General features: G+C 40.5%; 1 protein-coding gene across 10 annotated transcripts in view; it reads left to right on the top strand.

The window, feature by feature from the left end:
* TTI1 (TELO2 interacting protein 1) overlaps window positions 1–19,064 on the top strand; it is a 50,864-nt gene that overhangs the window by 75 nt on the left and 31,725 nt on the right. For 2 of the 10 annotated variants that reach the window (XM_078371624.1, XM_035298577.3), the window contains exon 1: window positions 4,624–7,548. The exons of 2 other annotated variants lie outside the window; for them this stretch is intronic. The gene's annotated coding sequence lies outside the window, so the exon portion shown is untranslated. Of the gene's footprint in view, window positions 1–4,420; window positions 7,549–13,889; window positions 14,218–16,059; window positions 16,179–16,369; window positions 16,425–19,064 lie in introns of those variants that run through there. 6 more of the 10 variants (XM_035298578.3, XM_078371621.1, XM_054255332.2 and 3 more) reach the window with 6 other exon arrangements.

Genomic DNA, 19,064 nt, shown 5'->3' with positions numbered 1-19,064 from the left:
AACCCCGTAGAGGGGTATCCTGATGGGACGCTGAGGCTGAAAGATCATGACCTGGGTATGGGAGGGGGGGATTCCTTTCTAATCTGGCGGGCCCCAGGCCGCACCTTTCCTCCATACATGTTCGTCTCTCTGGCTGTCCCCCAAAACACTTATTTTTGGTTCTTCCAAGCCACCCACGTGTTCTTTTCACGCCTCCACGCCCTGGCGCTCGTTCTCTCTCCGAAAGTGACATCCCCTCTCTCACCTGGTGAGCTCCTACCCAGCCTCCAGGAGCACCCTTTAATGTCCAATTCTGACCATTTAGTCTGTAACAGCGCCGTCATGAAATACACATCTGGGCTCTCGTCTCTTAAGTGGTTTCTCACTCAGGGTATTATTACATGCTGCTTTTGCCTTCTGGGGGTCCCGTTGACTTTTTCCAACTTAAATGAGGTGTTATCTTTGGGGAAAAGGTGGAGGGAACTAACTTACCCTTCCCGATGTGTTTGTTGACCTCATGTGAGGACACGCTATTTGAGGCCTGGCGCAGTGGCTCTTGTTTGTAATCCCAACCCTTTGGTAGGCCGAGACGAGGGGATAGCTTGAGGCCTGGAGTTCAAGACCAGCCTGGGTACCATATCAAAACTTAGCCAGGCGTGGTGACACGCACCGGTAGTTCCAGCTAAGCGAGAGTATCCCTTGAGCCTAGGAGTTCAAGGTTACAGTGAGCTATGATCGTGCCATCGCCCTCCAGCCTGGGTGAAGGAGCGAGACTCTCTCAAAACAAAACACTGTCTGAGACTCTAAACCTTGACCCTATTTTTTTTTTAAGTTTTAAAGCGGCAGAGAAAATTTGTCTGTCTTACTGCCACCGGGGTGATGGTAGGGAGTTAAGTTATAGACATAAGAGGATTTTAAAATTTCCTGATCGTGGTAGAACTTCCTAGTTGTGGGCAGACTCTAGTTTAAGAAACGTTCCAGTTGATGCCTGCTTTTGCTCTTACTGCATTGTATTGCAGTCCTTTGCTTACATGCTTTAACCCCTCCTCCAGACTAGAATCATAATCATAGCGCACACCGTGAGAAGTTACTATGTGCCAGACACTATTTCCACACAGTAACTCATTTAATCCTCACAGCAAAGCTATGAGGCATTATATTATCCTCCTTTTGACAGTTTAGGAAACAGGCTCAGAGAGGTTAAGTGATCTACCCAAGATCACATTACTAAGATTTGAGGGGAGGGGCTGCAACTTAGTCATCGTTTTAGCCCCAGTTCCTGATTTATCAAGTGAGTTAGTATAAAAGAGGTGAATAACCTAAAATCATACAGTCAGGATCTAATCATAACTGAGGGCTTTTGTGTCCAAATCTAGATCATCTTTCCATATTAAGTAACACTGTCATATGCTGAGCACGTTTATACCAAGTCACTGTGTATTAAGCACATTACATACATTCTTTTATTTAATTCTTACATCAATCTTATGGGTTGAGATTGTTACAATCACTATTTGATAGATGAGAAAACCTTACATACTTGGACACAGGAAATATCAGAGCCAGGAATCAAATCGGGGTTATCTTATACCTGATCCCAAATTCTTGACTCTTGAACCAATGGTTTATTCATTCAGCAAATAATTTTTCAGCACCCGTGTCCCAAGCACTCTTCTAAGCTAACAGACAAAATCCGTGTCCTCAGACACTTAATTCCTATTGAGAAAGATAGAAAAACAAACATGCAAGTTTAGGGTAAGTCAGAAAGTGGTGAGTAACTTCAGCAAAAATCGAGGAGGTAAGGAGGGAATGTATATGTGCAGGTGGGTAGTCTTTACTTACGCTTGTCAGAGAAGCCCTCATTGATAAGGTGACATTTGATCAGAGCCCTGAAAGAAATGAGAGCCATATGCCATTGTTCCAGGAAGAGGGAAAACCAGGTTTATAGCATTGTTGGCATTTTGGAGGAACAGCAGAGAGGACAATAAAGCTGGAGTGATAGAACCAGAAGGGTGGCTGGAAATTAACTCAGAAAAGTAGAAAGGGACTGCATCACATGGGGACTTGTAGGCAACAGTACAGACTTTAGATGTTTCCCTGAATGAAATGAAGTCCATTGGGCAGTTTTGCGCAAACAAGGAGTATTGTGGCTGGTAGGTAGAAACTACGACAGTAAGGGCGCAAAGGTAGAGGCAGGAAGGACCAGTCTGGCAGCTGTTGTAGTAACCCAGGTGAAAGGATAACTCAAACCAGGTTGTATCAGTGGAAGTGACAAGAAACAGACAGTTCTGGGGATATTTTAGAGGAGGAGGTAACAGAATTTACTGAGAGATTGGATATGGGGTGTGAAAGAAATATGAGAGTTCAGATAGCTCCAAGGGTTTTGGCCTAAGCAACTATGAGAATAAAGCTTCCATTTACTGAATTACAGAAATGTTTGTATTTGAACATGTCCATTTGGAAATGCCTATCTGAGTATAGCTGTCTAAGAGGCAATTGGGTTTATGGGTCTGGAGCTCAAGGAAGAGAGATCTGGGCTAGAGATAGAAATGTGAGAGTCCTAACAGGGAATAAGGTGTAAAAAGAGACTGAGTCCTAGGATACTTCAATATATAGAGGTCTGAAAGATGAGGAATATATGATTATATAATTTTTCTTCTTAAGCTTGTTAATAGCTTGTTAATATTAACTACTCTAATTGATTTTCAAATATTGAGCCAGCCTTGCATCTCTGAAATATGCCCCACTTTATCATGGTGTGTGTGTGTGTGTGTGTGTGTGTGTGTGTGTGTTTTACATACTGCTGAATTATATTTTCTAATATTTAGGATTTTTGCATCTATACTCAAGAGGGAAATTGCTCTATAGATTTTTTAAATTTTTGTATTGCCTTTGGTTTGGTATCCGGATAATACTAGCTTCATAAAATGAATTGGAAAGTGTTTCTTCTTTTTCTAGAAGAGTTTATGTAGAATTGGTGTTAATTCTTCATTAAATGTTTGGTGGAATTCTCCAATGAAACCATCTTGGCCTGGAGATTCCCTCCCCTCCCCACCCTGCCCTGCCCCTTCCCCTCCCCTCCCCAACCCTCCACCTCCCTTCCCCGCCCCTTCCCCGCCCCTTCCCCGCCCATTCCCCGCCCCTCCACCTCCCCTTCCCCGCCCCTCCACCTCTCCTCCCCGCCCCTCCACCTCCCTGCCCCGCCCCTCCCCTTCTTTTTTCCCCCTCCCTCCCCGCCTTCCTTTCCCTTTTCCTTCCCTGGAGCTTTTAAGTGACAAATTCAGTTTCTTTAAAAGTTATGAAGTTATTCAAATAATCCCCTTCATACTGTGGTTATGTTTTTTAAAGAATTACCTACTTCATCTAAGTTGTCAAATTCATATGGGTAAAGCTATTTGTGGTATTCCCTATCTTTGTTTTCTGTTGCTTATACCAATACATGAAACTGGGTAATTTATAAAGAAAATGGATGTTTTTGTTACAGTTGTGGAGGCTGAGAAATCCAAGGTCAAGGAGCCACATTGAGTAAAAAACCTTCTTGCTGGTGGGGACTCTGCAGAATCCCAAGGCAGTGCAGGGTATCACAGGGCTGAGGGGCTGAGTGTGCTAGTACAGGTCTCTCTTCCTCTTATAAAGCCACCAGTTCCCATGATAACCCATTAATCCATTTATGAAGGCTCATAAAGACTCTACCTCCACTTCTCATTGGGAATTAAATTTTAGCATGAGTTTTGGAGGGGACAGATATTCAAACCATAGCATTTCCATATTATTCTTTTGATGTCTGTAGGGTCTGTAGTATTATCCCATTTCATTACTGATTTGGGTAATTTCCAGTGTCAGTGTCTCATCTCTTCTCTCTCTCCTCTTTCTTCCTCTCTCTGTCTTGCTCATTCACTCACTTGTCAGTCTTGCTAGAAGTTTATCAATTTTATTGATTGTTTCAGAGAACCCAATTCTTTATTTCATTGAGTTTCTCTGTTTTCTGTTTTATCAATTTCTGCTCTTTATTATATCCTTCTTCTGCTTGCTTTATTTTGCAAGTTTTTTGTCTAAGTTTTTGTGGTAGGAGTTTACCTTTTTTATTTCAAACTTTTCCCTTTTTCTAATATATGACTTAGTACTATTAATTTACATCTCAGCGTGGCTGTAGCTGTATCCAAAGATTTTGGTGTGTTGTATTTTCATTTTCACTCATTTCCATGTTTGTTTGTTTTTTTTTCTAATTTCCCTTAAGGTTTCCTCTTTGTTTTGTGGATTATTTAGAAATGTGTTGTTTAGTTTTCAAGTATTTGGAGATTTTCCTCTTATCTCTTTGTTCGTGATTTCAAGAGATTGATTTCATTGTGGCTGGAGAATATCACTCTGTAAGATTTCAATTCTTTTAAATTTGTTGAGGTTTGTTTTATGGCAGGATAATCTCTCTTAATATATGTTCTGTGAGCATTTGAAAAGAACGTTAGCCAGACCTGGTAGTTCATGCCTGTAATCTTAACACTTTGGGAGGTCAAGTCGGGAGGATCACTTGAGCCTAGGAGTTCAAGACCAGCCTGGCAACATGGCAAAACTTGGTCTCTATAAAAATTAACAAAAATTAGCTGCACATAGTTGCATGCGCCTGGAGTCCCAGCCACTCAAAAGACTGAGGTAGGAGGACTGCTTGAGCTCAGGAGGTTGAGGCTGCAGTGAGCCATCATCAAGCCCCTGAGCTCCAGCCTGAGCAATAGCGTGAGACTCTGTCTAAAGGACAGATAGCAACAACAAAAGACTTCTGCCCGCGGTTGTAGGATGGAGGGTTTATAAATGTCGTAGATTCTGTTGTAGGATGGAGGGTTTATAAATGTCGTAGATTCTGTTGTAGGATGGAGGGTTTATAAATGTCGTAGATTCTGTTGTAGGATGGAGGGTTTATAAATGTCGTAGATTCTGTTGTAGGATGGAGGGTTTATAAATGTCGTAGATTCTGTTGTAGGATGGAGGGTTTATAAATGTCGTAGATTCTGTTGTAGGATGGAGGGTTTATAAATGTCGTAGATTCTGTTGTAGGATGGAGGGTTTATAAATGTCATAGATTCTGTTGGTTGATGGCGGTGTTTTTCTGTGTCCTTGCTGATTTTTGGTCTCGTTGTTCTATCCATTGTTGAGAGAGGAATATTGAAGTCACCACCATCTATTCTCGTGAATTTATCTATTTCTCCTTTTAGTTTTTATCCATTTTTGTTTCATACATTTTGCAGCCTATACATTTTAAGATTGTGATATGTTCTTAGTAGATTTACCTGTTATTAACTGTACTCTGTCTCTGGTATTTTTTTTTCTCTGATTTTTGGTCTGGACTTTCTCTGAAGTCTACTTTATCTGGTATTAATACAGCTGCTCTTTAATGAATGTTTGCATGAGAATATATTTTTCCATCCTTTGATTTTCAACCTGCCTCTATCATTCTGCATAGTGAGTTTCTTATAGACAGCATGTAGTTAGATCATGTTTTTAAATCCACTTTGACAATCTTAGTCTTTTAATTGATGTATTTAGACCTTTTACACTTAAATATAATTATAGTTGGCCCTCTATATTCATGGGTTCTGTCTCTGTGGATTCAATCAACTGTGGATTGAAAATGCAGTTGACACTTGAACAACACAGGTTTGAACCATGACAATCTATTTATATGCAGACTTTCTTTCCCTTCGGCCAACCTGCCTCCTCCTCAGCCTACTCAACATAAAGACAAGGATGTATAATGATCTGCTTCCACTTAACGAATAGTAATTGTGATTTTATTTTCTTTTTTTTTTTTTGAGAATGGGTCTCACTTTGTCACCCAGGCTGGAATACAGTGGTGCAATCTTGGCTCACTGCAACCTCTGCCTCCCGGATTTAAGCGATTCTCCTGTCTCAGCTTCCAGAGTAACTGGGATTACAGGCACCTGCCATCATGCCCGGCTAATTTTTGTATTTTTGTAGAGGTGGTGTTTCACCACATTGTCCAGGCTGGTCTTGAACTCCTAATCTCAGGTGATCTGCCCACCTCAGCCTCCCAAAATGCTGGGATTACATGCATGAGCCACTGTGCCCGGCCTGTGATTTTCTTAATAACGTTTTCTTTTCTCTAGCTTGTTTTATTGTGTAGCATATAAAATATATGTTAAACTGTTTCTGTTGTCAGTAAGGCTTCCAGTCAGCAGTAGTTAGGTTTTGGGGGAATCAAAATTTATACCGAGATTTTTGACATCTCGAGGAGGTTGACTACTCCTAACCCCCTCATTGTTCAAGAGTCAACTGTACTTGAAAAAAATAAAAAGTAAAAGATAATGATACAACAATAAAAATAATGCCGATTTTAAAACAACATAGTATAACAACTGTTTACATAACATTTACATTGTATTAGGTGTTGTAAGTAATCTAGAGTTGATTTAAAATGGATGGGAAGATACGCAGGGGTTGTATGCAAACACTACGCTATTTTCTTTAAGGGACTTGAACATCCTCTGATTTTGGTATCCATGGGAGTCATGGCACTAGTCCCTGGTGAATACCGAGGGATGACTATATTGATAAATTAGAGTTGAGTCTGGCACTTTGTTTATTCTCTTTTTCATTTTTCTGCTTTCTTTTTCTAGCCTTCCTGTGGGTTACTTGAATGTTTTTTAGAATTCTGTGTGATTTATCTATGATGTTTTTGAGTGTATCTCTTTGTATGTAGCCCTGTTAGTGATCCCTCTAGGTACATTTCATCATGTACACACATTGTGTGTACATAACTTTACCTAGAAAAGTACAGAAACTTTATTTGCTTGTATGTCTGTTTACTCTCCCCATTTATCATATAAATGTCTTTAAAACTTTCTCTGCATACATTTAGAACCATGCTTTATAATTTTTGCTTCAACTGTCAAACACAGTTTTGAAAACTCAAGAGGATAAGGAAAGCCCATTGCATTTACACATATTTTTGTATACCATGTCCTTTCTTCCCCCTTAATGTTCCAGGATTTCTTTTCTTATTATTTTCTTTCTGTTTAGAGAACTTTCTTTACCCATTCTTTTACAGTAAGTCGGCTGGTGACAAATTCTCTTTGTTTTCCTTCTGAGAAGTCTTGATTTCTACTGCATTCCTGCTGAACATTTTTTGCTGGGTACATGGTTCTATGTGGACAGTTTGTTTCAGCACCTGAAAATTATTGCGTAACTTCTTTCTGGCCTGCATGATTTCTGATGAGAAATCTATTGTCATTAGAATTGTATTTTTCCCTGCTGGGCATGGTGGCTCACACCTATAAGCCCGGCACTTTGGGAGGCTGAGGTGGTTGGATCACTTGAGGCCAGGAGTTTGAGACCAGCCTGGCCAACATGATGAAACCCTATTTCTACTAAAAATATAAAAATTAGCCAGGAGTGCTGGTGCCCACCTGTAATCCCAGGTACTTCGGAGGCTGAGGCAGGAGAGTCGCTTGAACCTTGGAGGCGGAGGGTGCTGTGAGTGGATATGGCATCACTGCACTCCATCCTGGGCAACAGAAGGAGACTCTTTCTCAAAGAAAATGTTTCTTCCCTGTAGACAAGGTATAATTTATCTCTGGATGCTTTCAATAATTTTTGTTGTTTTCAGAAATTATGATAAGTCTTGGGGTAAATTTCTCTGGGGTTCACTCAGCTTCTTGATATATAGAATTACGTCTCTTGCCAATTTCGTGGCATTTTTCAGCCGTTATTTCTTTGAGTATTTTTTCAGCCTGCCCTCTTAGTCCCACAGGTTCCCTGAGCCTCTGTTTATATATTTTTCAGTCTGTTTTTCCTCTGTTGTTCAGATTGGGTAATTTCTATTGTTCTGTTCCAGCTCACAGATTTTTTTTTTCTTCTCTCCATTCTACTGTTGAGCCCATCCACTGAGCTTTTTCTTTGTTACTGAAAGTTTCAGTTCTAAAATTTTTATTTGTTTATTTATATCTTCTATTTCTTTGTTGAGGCTTTCTGTTCATTTGTTTGAAGTATATTCATAATTGCTTATTGATACATTTTAATCATGCCGCTTTAATGTCTTCATTAGATAATTCTAACATCTTTGTCTCTTTGTCATATTGGTGTTGATGTACGTCAATTGTCTTTTTATCTTTGTTTTTTTTTTCTGAGACAGAGTTTCCCTCTTGTTGCCCAGACTGGCGTGCAATGGTGCAATCTCCACTCACTGCAGCCTCCGCCTTCTGGGTTCAAGTGATTTTCCTGCCTCAGTCTCCTGAGTAGGTGGGATTACAGGCACCTGCCACCACACCTGGGTAATTTCTTTATTTGTAGTAGAGCTGGGGACTTACCATGTTGGCCAGGCTGGTCTTGAACTCCTGACCTCAGGTGATTCACCCTCCTCAGCCTCCCAAAGTTACAGGTATGAGCCACCACACCCAGCTGATTGTCTTTTTTCATTCAGTCTGAGTTCTTCCTGGTTCCTGGTATGATGAGTGCTTTTTATGTTGAGATCCGGACATTACTGTATAATGTTTTAAGACTCTTGATGTTGTGTATAATGTTCTGAGACTTCTGTTGAGGCTGTTTAGTCTTCTGATTAGGCTGGTTTTCTCTGACACCATTCCTACTCTGGTTTAGAAGGGGGTCTGTACCTCGTCACTGCCAGGTGGAGGTAGAAGTCCAAGTTCCTCACTTAGCCTCCACTGACACCCAAGAAGAAGGTCTCCCCACTACTTCTGGGTGGAAGTGTCCTGCAGGGTGGAGGTGTACTGCTGGCTGGGTGTGGCAGTCTAAACTCCCCACTTGGTCTCCACTGACGTTGGGGTAGAGATGACCTCATTACCACTGGGCAGTGGTGAAAGTCCTGACTAGGTCTCCTCTGATGCTACCTCATTATTGCCAAATAGGAGTGGAAGTTTAGGCTCCCGTGTGGTCTCCACTGACACCAGGGCTGTGGGGATGGAATTCCTGCTCCTCCTCTGCCTTGTCTCATACCATCCCTGCAGGAGTGTAGAGGATGCCTCATTACAGACTCATGAGAGTGGGAGTCTAGGTGCTCCAATTAGCCTTTGCCACTGTGGGTGGAGGCCGCCTTATTTTCTTTAATGTTTGGCTGGAATAGAGTATTTATTGTCCAAAAGATTTTTGTCTTGCCAGGCCGCCCTTTCCTACTCCTTTGGCTAGAGAGAGCAGGTTTTTGTTGGGTTTTTGTGTCTGTGCCCCTTGGTGCTTCCAAGTTGCCAGCTTCTTCAACTCCAAGGCTTGGGTCTATGAGGCAGAAAGAAAACCTGGGAAACTCAGCACTGTGTCACTCCCCAGGTCCTGAGGTCCCTAACCAGTCTGCTTTCTTCTTGTATTTGCTTTATATATAATGTCCAGGGCTTTTAGTTATACTTAACAAAAGGAATGGGGAAATGTCTGCCTACCCCATCTCCCCAGAAGCTTAAATTTTCTCTGTGTGTGTGTGTGTGTGTGTGTGTGTGCAGAATGTTTGTTTATATTAACATTTATAAATAAGTGGAAACGCAAACATACATCAGTTACCTGAAGAACTTACCCAGTTTCCAGTGCCAGGTCATAAATGGGGGAGGGCAGGAGCTGTTAGCCTATATATTCTGTACACACCCTCTTCTAAGTTAAGAATCCCTTTTTTAGAATGTACTGCCTACCAAAGAAGGTCCTGTCTAGTGGAGGGAACAGGCACATAATATGAGTGTGATACAAGGCACAGCTTCACATCTTTTCTATAAGGAATAGCTGTAAACTAAGCATTATGTGAGCCTAGAGTAATTTCTGGAAATACCTATGGGAGTCTCCTTGATTCTTCTCCTCCGCATTCTATTCTATGTTCTTTGGTTCTGCAGTATACTTCCCTTACAGTGTTAGCCTCTCTGGTTAATGCTGTATCTCTCCTTCTTTGTCAAGAACTTAGCATAGTGTATGGCAAATAGTATATGCCAAGGAAACATATCTAGGTAGAGGGAAAGATGAGTAGGAATTAACAAAGCTTCAGAATATGCTGAAGGGTTAATATCCAGCTTCTTTTACTTATTTATTAAACAAACAGTGAGTGGAAATTACTTGGCAGACACTATACCAGATGCTGGGGAAACCACAAGTAAAGCTGTAACACTGTACTGTTCAGCTGGGGAGACAAATAAACTCATCATTTTAACCCAAGACCGTAGTCCCCCAGTGTACTCTGAACATTGCAACCAGATGGATTATTGAACAAGTACCTATTTCATCATACAACTTGTTCTTCAGAAGGGAAAGCATGTATAGAGAGAATATATACAGTGCAGGATTCCCACACCTCACTGGTCGTGGGACTGACCTTGTGAACTTTTAAAATTGTAGATTCCCAAGCATACCTGCCCCCTTCACCAGATTGATTCTGATTTAGTAGATCTGGTATGGACCCCAGGAATATGTACTTAAATTGTGTCTCCTTGATTCTGATAAATGGCAAGGTTGGGAACCTCTGGTACAGTGGAAAGAGTACATACAGCCTTTGGAGTCAGGAGACTTGAGATGAATTCCAAGTCTGACGCCTGCTTGCTGTGTGGACCTCACTGAACCTCTCTGAGCCTTGTGCTGTTCAACTTGCAGATGAGGAATACGTTAAGTAACTAGCACATTGCCTGATGTATGTCGGGGGTTTTTTCAACAACAAAAGAAAAATGTTTTCCTACTGTTTAAGAACTTGTATTGGCAATTCTTTTTCTTTTTTTTTTTTTTGAGACAGAGTTTCACTCTCGTTACCCAGGCTGAAGTGCAATGGCAGGATCTCAGCTCACCGCAACCTCTGCCTCCTGGGTTCAAGCAATTCTCCTGCCTCAGCCTCCCGAGTAGCTGGGACTATAGGCACGCACCACCATGCCCAGCTAATTTTTGTATTTTTAGTAGAGACGGGGTTTCACCATGTTGACCAGATCTCTTGACCTCGCAATCCACCCTCCTCGGCCTCCCAAAGTGCTGGGATTATAGGCGTGAGCCACCGCGATTCTTATATCGGAACTCCTATCTCTGGGCTCTAAACTCAGTCATTCTTTCCATAGTCTAGTTATTCAAAGGTGGAAACTTTGGAGATTGTCTTATCCATTAAGTTTATTTGATATTGAAGAAGCTAGAATTTATGGAAATCACACAGCCAGGTACTGTAAGAGCCAGGACTCAAACCCAGGTCTGAAGATTCCTATTCTTAGGCTCCCTCTGTCCCAATTCTGAAAATAGCCTGAAAGTGTGGTAGAGTACAGCCAAATCTAGAACTATGATTGCCCCATGAGAATGGATCTAGTAGAACTCTCCCAGTGTAGACAGATCAACTACCTGTAGGAAAAACTCACCCCAAGGGGAGAAGAGCATGGCAGGTTTTACCTAGAATCCAATTCAGAATAGCTGATATCAGCACTCTACCAGTGACAGAACCCGATCTTGCATTATGACCACTAATTCAACAAGCATTTATTGAATACCTGCTCTCTGCCAAAAGCAATAAAGAAGTCAGTAAAAAAATCACTGTATTCTAATATTTTAGTGAAGGGAGAGAAGCAGTAAACAAACAGGTGGATAATCTGGTTTGACAGCTGGTGTGAAGTGCTAAGGAGGAAAATTATAAAGGCAAGGAAAGGAGAGGAGGAGTAAGGATGGGTAGCAGTGTTAATAGAAGTGATCAGAGCAGGCCTTACATGAGCAAAGCCCTGAAAGACGTAAGGAAGTGAGCCCTGAGGACATGGGGGAGAGAACAGCAAGTGCAAAGGCCCTGAGCAAATGATTTCTTCTGAATGGATGTGGGAGGACTGGCCCACCTGCCACAATGGCATCTCTGTCTCATCTCTGCCCTTATTAGGTGCTATGACTTATCTCCCTTCTGGCCTTTGCTTGTGACGGGCCTTTTACCTCGAGCAGCCTTCCCACACAGCCCAAAGTATAGTCCCCCAGCCCAACACAGATCCTTCTCCCTCTTCCTTCTTAGTATTCATTCTGTTTCCAAATTCCTTTTGCACTTTTTTCCCTCCCTTATTCACTTCTTGATTGTATGATGCAGTAAGTACCTTGTGAGCTAAGTACCTCTAAAGTATAACCCCATCTCCTGTACAGATTGTTCCGTTTGTCTTCACCACCTGTACACCATGGCCCAGGGATCTTACATAGCCCATCCTTGTTACAAGGCAGAAAGGTGGGGAGGAGGGGAAGAGGCTTGCCAGGGGCAGTGAGTGAGTTCATGCTGTCCAATCACAGATCTTATCTCCCACCTCTTCAGTGGCCACTTGCCAACTACTTTCCAGGACCACAGCGGAGGTCCACTAAACTAGAAAGGGTTTAGATGTCCATTAGCAGTAAAGAACTGTTTACTCAGGCTTATGTTTGTTCAGTACTCTGAGCTCTGGGTGGTTTTGTCTACTCACCCAGAGGATACATTTTTGTTCTGAATGCCTCATCCCAGTATAACTTTGTGGGCCAGATTGCTCCTGTTCCTGTTGGTTATAAACATCAAATTTTGGTGCAGCACCACTCTAACTAATCAGGGTTGCATTTTATGGGAATAGAATCTAGGATTCCTAAGGCTCTAAATCTCTATAAACAATTCTTTCTGTAATTGACATATTGTCACACAACTGTGATTTCATGGCCATCCCATAAAGCTATATGATTGCCTTTTATAGTCATGTCAAAGTAGCAATGTGTTATTCTGTCTTCCTTAGAGAAAGCTGGTTTATATATTTCTGAGCCTATAACCCAGTCTTTTGAAGATCTCTGATTGTGGTAAATCTTCATCTGTATAGTATTTCATTGAGAGAATATACTACAGTTTATCAATTCTACTATAGATGGGCATTAGGGTAGTTTCATTTTAGGGTGATTGTGGATAGTGAATTCCAGAACACATCTTTTGATAAGCTTATATATACATTTCTGTTGGGTATATATCAAAGAATGGAACTGCTAGATCATAGCTCATATATATATTCATCTTTGAAATAACAGATACTGCCAATGAGTTTTCCGTATAGCTACACTGATTATACTTCCATCAGCATTGAATGAGAGTTTTAGTTGCTTCGTATACTTGCCAGCACCTAGTATTTTCCTTTTGTTCAATTTAGCCCTTCTCATGAATGTGTAATGGTATTTCGTTGTGGTTTTAAATTGCATTTTCCTGACTAATGATATTGAAAGTATTTTCATATGTTTATGGGCTATTTGGATATCCTTTTTTGTGATATGTCTGTTCACATCCTTTTTCATGTGCTTATATTCTTTAAGTTCTTGATAAAGCTGGAAACCATCATTCTCAGCAAACTGACACAGGAACAGAAAAATGTTGTGTATTATAGATATGAGTGTTTTGTCAGATATATAGCAAGTATCTTCTGTCACTTTATGAGTTGCCTTTTCACTCTTTAATGGTATCTTTTGATGAACAGAAGTTCTTAATTTTAAGGTAGTCCAATTTATCAGTTTTTTTATTTTCGTGTCCTATTTAAGAAATCTTTGCCTACTCCAGGAACAAAGATGTTCTTGTCTGGTTTTTTTGGAAAGCCTTATTGATTTACATTTCACATTAAAATATAATGCGATGGAATCAAGATACAAAATGTGTGTATATGTATATATATATATATATATATATGTATATGTATATGTCGATATGTGTATATATATATAAAATGGATAGTCAACTGACATGGCACCTTTAATTGAAAAGAACATTCTTTTCACCCCTTCATTTTACTGTCACCCTTGTCAGGTGTTTGGGTCTATAGCTGGACTCTCTGTTTCATGTGTGGTCTATTTCTGAACTCTATTCTGTTCATTTTTCTTTATACCAAGTATACACTGTCCTTTAATTATTATACCCTTACAGTAAATCTTGAAATCAGTTAGTATCAGTTCTCTAACTGCATTCTTCTTTTTGAAAATTGTCTTTTCTATTTTAGGTCCTTTGCATTTCTCTATCAGTTTTAAACTCATCATATTACTTTCTGCAAAAATCCTACTGGGATTTTGATTAGGATTGTGCTGACTCTACCAATGGTACCAAATCCAGAGACAATTTTTTGTCCTTGATGGGACATCTAGCAGTGTCTGGAGACATTTTTGTTTGTGACATCTGGGGTAGTGCTACTGGCGGCAGACAGATGGATGGCCAAGATTCAGAGGCCTTGGATGCTCCTAAATACCCTGCAATGCACAGGACAGCCCTCCACCAACAAGTAATATTCCCAGAATGTCGGTAGTGCTGCTGTTAAGAAACTCTGCCTGAATGTAATTGCTGTTTTACTTGGAATTCTGACTTCTGTCTGCCATCTTACTTTTTGTTTTCTGTTTGGCTCACTAGTTTTCTTTTTTTTCCTCATTTTTGCCTTCTTTTTGATTAATCAAAAATATTATCCCATTTTTTACTGCCCTGTAAACTTGGTAGATAGATATTTTACAATTATTTTAGAGCTTAGTCTACAGATTTCAACATGCATTTAACATCTTGACATGTTACAGTCTAACACAGATTATTTTATCACTTCATTATACTACTAGACTCTTAGACTCTTAACTCCCCCCCACACCTTTTGTGAATTATTGTTGTCTTGCATTTTAGTTTTGTATATACACAAACTACAGAAGACATAATAGTTGTTTTGTACAGTTAATTTTTTTTATATTTACCTATTTCATTTTCTTTATTCCCTCTTACAGTTCCATGCTTCTGTCTAGGTTCATTTTCTTACATTCTTTTTTCTTTTAATATAGCCCTGACAGCAATGAGTTCTCTCAGGTTTTGTTTGTCGTAAATATCTTAACTTCACCTTTTATTTTGTTTGTTTTCGAGACGGGGCTCACTCTGTCACTGAGGCTAGAGTGCAATGGCACAGTCACAGCTCACTGCAGCCTCGACATCCCAGGCTCAATTGATCCTTACAACTGAGCCTCCCTAGCAGCTGAGATTATGCGTGTGCACCACCACACCCAGCTAATTTTTGTATTTTTTGTAGAGATGGAGTTTTGCCATGCTGCTTAGGGTGGTTTCAAACTCCTGGGCTCAAGTGATCCACCCACCGCAGCCTCTCAAACTGCTGGGGTTATAGGCATGAGCCACTCATGCCATGCCACTACCTTCTTTATTGAAAGATGTTGTTTTTGTAGGATATAAAATTCAAAGGTGGTTCCCTAGTCCATAGATTAAAAAAAAAGAAAAAATCAAAGTTGGAGTTACTTTCTGTACTTTAAAGATAGCATTCTGTTGACTCCTGGATTTTGTCATTTCTTTTGAGAAGTCAGCTGTCATTTTTATTGCGTCACTGCTTTTAAGGTTTTCCTCTCTTCGTTTCTCAGTAGTTTTACTGTAATGTCTGTGCGTTCTTTTCTTTGTATTGTCCAAATTGGGTTGCTGAGTTTCTTAAATCTGTGGGTTGATCTTTTTCATTTATTTTGGATGTTTTATATTGCTATCTTCTGAGACTCATTTATTCATGTTTTTTATTCCACATGTCTTTTATGTTCTTATCTTACCATTCTTTTTTCTAATTGAGTTTGAATATTTTTTATTGACCTGTCTTCCAAATCATTAATCTTGTCTCCTGCTAAGTCTAATTTACTGTTAACATCTTATACTGAATTCTTAATTATAGATACTGTAGTTCTCAGTTCTAAAGCATCCATTTGATTTTTTTATAGATTTCAGCCAATTCTGGGTAAAATTATTTATCCTTTCATTTACTTTGGTAATCTTTTCCTCTGTTTCTTGACTTTATTAATCTTAGTTATTTCAAAGTTCTTGACTACTAACTTCAATAATTTAGGGCCATCTACGGGTTTGCTTCGAATGTCCGTTTTTTTTTTTCTTGATTATCAGCTATGTGCATTTACCTCCACATATGCTTTAAAAACTTACTATATACTAAACATTATATAAAAGAATCATAGTGACTCCATATATCTTCTGCCATCAAGGTTTGCCACTTTCTTCTGTTAGCTAAATACTTTAGTCAAATCAGGGATTGAGCTAGGTTGCAATCCTGGAAGCCTCAATCTTACTTTGGTTCTTCCTTATTAGAGGATGGTCCTCCAGGGCTTTCAGTTGAAAGCGTAACAGGCTATTTGTCTCCTTAGACATGAAAAGCTTTGGGAGATTCACCTCTTCCCCCAAGATTTTCAGCTTAGTTATTTAGCCAACTACTACTTCACATCATTTCAAAATTGACTACATGTCTTGAGGAAGACCCCAACAAGTAAGTATTTAAGGTCCATCAGATCTCCAGTTTTGTTACCCTAGCTTTGAAGAATACCAAAATCTATACTGACTCGTTTCCAGCAGCAGCCTTCTTTGGGAAGTTGGGTATTTTGAGGTTCTTCAAGGCTGCAGTTTTGTCTCTCCAGCTCCAGGTGACCATTAAAAGCATTGTGGTTTCTCTTTCCCCAGTGATAACCACACCCTAATCCTGAGCCCACATCCAAGATCAACAAATGCACCAAAGGTGAGCGTGCGCACGCACGCGCGCGCACACACACACACACACATGCACAGAAACTATTGATTGTTGATTCCCTCTGAACATTCTCAATCGGTTAGTCCATCTAGTCCTTGTTGCTTCCATAAGTATTGGGTGCTTTAAGGGTTAGGGTTAGGGTTAGGGTTAGGGTTAGGGTTAGGGTTTTTTTTTTTTTTGTAATTTATTTGGCTTTTTCTAGTCATTGGCAGGAGTATTAGCCTGCTAAACCATACTATATCCTACTTGGAATCAGAATCTGTGCAGATGTTTTTGAAGGCTTGCCATGTGCCAGATGCTCTTCTAGCTTCTAGGTATAGAATTGCCCCTGCCCTCACAGAGCCTCTAGCCTAAAGTAAGTAGGACAGGCATATACACAAATAATACAGCATGCTAAATACTGTCATAGAGGTGTGTACAGGGGTAGGAAAAAGGAGACAAATGTGAACTAGCACCATCTGTTTAGAAAATTGCGAGTTTTATAAATTTTACATGATTGCAGGTTAGAGTTCAAATGGTGGAACAATAAGAGATGAGGTTGGCAAGACAGGAAGAAGCCTGATAGTGAAGGGCCCTGTATGCCATGGTAATTGCCTAGGTATAGATTCTACCTAGAAGTGTCTGCCCTTCAGGCAGGATGGAGAGCAGTTGAAGAATTAAGCATAGAGAATAGTGATCAGATTTTTCTTTTAGAAAGATTACTTAAGTGTCATTGTGAAATGTGAATTCAAAGAGGACAAGAAGCAAGCCAAAGGGCCAGAGAGGAAACTGTGAAAGTTGGCCCAATATTAAACACATTGGTTTTCATCATCAACAGATTTGAAAGGTGTCAAATGGTTGGAATTGATGAAATGTAGGGAAAGGTGGGATTAAGAGGGGGTGAAAGAAAGCAGAGATCCTAGGATTTCTAGCTTGACCATAAATCATCACGGCAGAAAATGATGAGGTCAGTGTCAGATGTACTGTGTGTTTCCATTTCATTAGCGCTATTACAGCTTTTGTTATATAATCTGAGAATGTAGTTTAGGAATCACCACCCTAGGGTGTTGGGGGGGGGGCACCCAAGTTATCTTCTTGAAACTCCTACAATGAAATAAGAAAGAGAGAGAGAGAGAGAGAGAGAGCGCTCTAGGCCATTGCTTTCACCCTAAACTTTACAGGACACCCTCTGGTTTTGTCTGTTTTGTATACTGGGCTTCCATTTAAACATTGTATTTGAAGAAAATTTTCTGTACTAAAAGAAAAAACATTACTCAACAATGTAAGTATCTTGTTCTGGTAGGATATGTGGGTAATACGCTCTCTTGCATATTCTTCCATCTTGACAGAAGGACATCTTCACTGGCATTTGGGGGCCACAATCCTTTATTTGCAGTCAGTAGGTGCTATTCCACTGTCTCTAGCATCCACTGTTGCCAATAAGGAGTTCAAAGCCAGTTTCTTTTTCTTTTACATGTAATTTTTCATTCCCTCCTCAAAACATATGTGATTTTTCTCTTCATATTTAGAGTGAAGGGATTTTACCAGAATGTGGTCAGGTGTGTATCTTTCAGTCTTTTCGATCTCCAGATAAATCCTTTTGCAACTAAGGGAAATGTTTCTACTTTGAAATTCCCCCTTACATGGTGATTCTCCCAGATCTGTTCCCAAGTCTCAGAATTTGCATCTCTTTGCATTCCTGCTCTGTGAGACAGGTCTACTTGATCTTTAGGCCACTCATTGGGGTTTCAGCAATTATCTACCTTTTTAAAAATTTCATCAGTGGAGCTTTTTTGTGTGTGGAAAATTATGCTTTTAATTGTAAGAGACATCTTTGGTCTCATAATTGAACTTCCTTAATTGATCTTTTTATTATTATTATTCCAATTCTTATCTGCCTCTTTTTCTGGTTCTGTTAATCTAAGATTCGCCACCTCAAGGAGTGCTGAAATGCTTTTTCTGCCCATGGCTGCTGGATCCCATTAACCAGTTCTCTTCCTTTCCTACTTCTTGATCCAACTACCAGTATCTCAGGCAGGGAGGTGGCAAAGCAGCCTCTTGTTTGTCTGCATATGAGCCAGTGCACATGGGATGCCATTAGTCCCCAGCCAAGTTTTGTGGCTGTCACACATGGCAGTTTTCTAGCCCGGGACAGGGAAGAGTCAAGTTTCTTCCCTTCTCTGGCTTCTTGGGGCCACAGAGAGCATGAGATATACCCCCATGAAGCCTCACAGAGACAAGCAGTGCCCTTCCTCATAGGGGTCCATGGAGCTCAGTGGACCAGACTCTCCAGCATATCAGAGTCCTGGAGCCTCTCTTAACGCAAGGGGAAATTTGCCACCAGCTCTCTCTCTGGACTGAACGGGCCTTGCCCACGCCTGCTGGGCACAACTTGCCTGCCAATCTATAGTCACTGAGTTCAGACGCATTCATGGAATTGGAAGTAGAAGCAGCACAAGCACTTTCTTATCATCTCTTCAAAAGCCCCCAGCAAGTAGAGGAAAAAGGGAGACCACAAGACCGCCAGACTAGATGCTCTCCAAGCCTCCATCCAATGCCGACGTTTTACAGTTACACACATTTATGGGCTCCAACTCCACTCAGCCCTCACCACCCATGGGCCACACTTTTATGTCTTCCCAGCATGCT

This window comes from Callithrix jacchus, chromosome 5 (genome assembly GCF_049354715.1).
Source record: "Callithrix jacchus isolate 240 chromosome 5, calJac240_pri, whole genome shotgun sequence".
NCBI lineage: Eukaryota > Metazoa > Chordata > Mammalia > Primates > Cebidae > Callithrix > Callithrix jacchus.
The sequence above is the reverse complement of the archived record's forward strand: the minus strand, read 5'-3'. Positions and strand labels throughout refer to the sequence as shown.